We start from the raw sequence: 2,234 nt of genomic DNA, 5'->3' as shown, positions 1-2,234 counted from the left end.
CCTTCCATTATATGTAGAAGAGTTTCATCTTATAAAGTCCAGGGTGTCTTCACTGAGGAGATTAATTCCTGCCCTTCCCAGTGAAATAAAACCTCCTAAGTTTATGACCTTTTTAGCTTTGTTTTTAGAAGAAAAACATCTAGTCACTTTTCATGGAATCACAGAGTGGTTTGGGTTGGGAGGGACCTTAAAGACCATCCCATCCTACCCCCTGCCATGGGTAGAGACATCTTCCACTAGCCCAGGTTGCTCCAAGCCCCATCCAACCTGGCCTGGAACACTCCCAGGGAGGGAGCACAATGAGGACTCTGTTAGGTATGGAATGCAAACAGAGAACTAGCAGAGCAACTACAAGAAGTTTTGAGCTGGACTCACAGCCAGGACATTCCCCACCATGGGTAACACCAAGAGTAGCAGAGAAATGGCACAAAAACTCACCCAGGTTGAGAACTTCTTCCTACTGCTGGTCAGTGGGTGCCATGGCAGTGGAGAAACACCTGAAGTGAGACCTGTTGTGGCTTCATCCATAATAAACATCAGAATATACCTAAAACCTGATAGAACTAAGAGCTCATAGAAACACAGTTTAGTGGTTAAAGCACAAACTGGTTGGGAGATCACATCTTTGAGCCCCTAAGAGTACACAGGACTCACTGGGAAACATTAAGCATCTTAAATACACATCATATATATATAAATATGCATTTAAATACAACATTAAGCATTTAAAATATAAATAACCGTAGTATTTATAACTGGGTATTTAGTTTATTTAATAAACTGCTGTTTTATTATGAGTATTTATTATGGGTATTTATTTTACTTAATGCAAATATTCTATTAAATAAAATATATTTATTGGATAATAAATGACAACAAATCTGGAGCAGAGGAGAAATGAAGACTTTGCTAAGTGTTATTACAGCTGTTTTCTGCTTCTCTGCTACCAACCACCTCTTCATTCTCCCTCTCTCTTCTCTTCCTGTTATCAGTTAAGATTTGGTGTGAGTCAACTGAAAAAATAGACAAAAATTAGTAACCACTAATCAACCTCTTCTGTTTGCATATGGACATTTATTTGCTGGAAACTAATTTCCTTCAAAGGAGGTTCTGTGCTGGAAAACACTACACGTGTATCTCACTGCAGTTGTTGTGTGACTGAAGTTGTGTCAGTGTTCCAATACATCTCAGTATTCACATTGTTCAAACCATCACCCACAGAACCAACATGCAGACACTCTCCAACTGATGCCCATTGCATCTCTCAGTGACAGACACAACTCAATCTCATTATTTTTCAAGATAATTCCTAGTAATGGATAATAATCCAGCAAAATATACGTGTTTTTCATAGAAATATTAGAGCTGAGAAAAAAACCTTTAAGATCCTCAAATTCCAACCATCAACCCCTCGAAAGAGTTACTGAAACAAGACTGATATATACTGAGAAAGAATTTGCTGTCATCATTCCAGAAGGGAAATGTGTCTCCTCTTTCCTTCTTGCATCAAGAGAACATGGACATGGAAGTGCTGGAGCAAGTCCAGAGGAGGCTACGAAGATGATAACAGGACTGGAGCATCTCCCCTATGAGGACAGGCTGAGGGAGTTGGGGCTGTTCAGCCTGGAGAAGAGAAGGTTGTGTGGAGACCTCAGAGCACCTTGCAGGAGCTGAAGGGGCTCCAGGGAAACTGCAGAGGGACTCTGTTAGGAACTGGATGATGGGACAAGGGGCAATGGGGAGAAAATGATGGAGGGAAATTTTGGCTAGATCTTAGGCAGAAGTTTTCCCTGTGAGGGTGGTAAGACACTGTCCCAGGTTGCCCAGGGAGGCTGTGGCTGCCCCAACCCTGGCAGTGTTCACAGCCAGGTTGGATGAGCCTTGAGCAACCTGCTCTGGTGGGAGGTGTCCCTGCCCAGGGCAGGGGGTTAGGGCTGGATGACCTCTAAGCTCCAGCCCAACCCCTAAAATCCTATAATTCTAAGAACTGGTCTTTGGAAAGCATTAAGGAAAAAAAGTGTTACTTTTAGAGAGATGTTGGAAAGTTCTTAACATGTGTACTCAAATGGTGTTTCTTTATTCCTAAATTACCTGTGTCATCTTCTTGTTCTGCTTATATCACAGAATAATCAGAGCTGGAAGGGACCCTTGAGGATCATGAAGTTCAACTCCAGGCCCTGCACAGACACCCCAACAACCCACCCTGTGCCTGAGAGCATTGGCCAAACACTCCT

The sequence above is a fragment of the Acanthisitta chloris genome, unplaced genomic scaffold (genome assembly GCF_000695815.1).
Source record: "Acanthisitta chloris isolate BGI_N310 unplaced genomic scaffold, ASM69581v1 scaffold2267, whole genome shotgun sequence".
NCBI lineage: Eukaryota > Metazoa > Chordata > Aves > Passeriformes > Acanthisittidae > Acanthisitta > Acanthisitta chloris.
The sequence above is the reverse complement of the archived record's forward strand: the minus strand, read 5'-3'. Positions refer to the sequence as shown.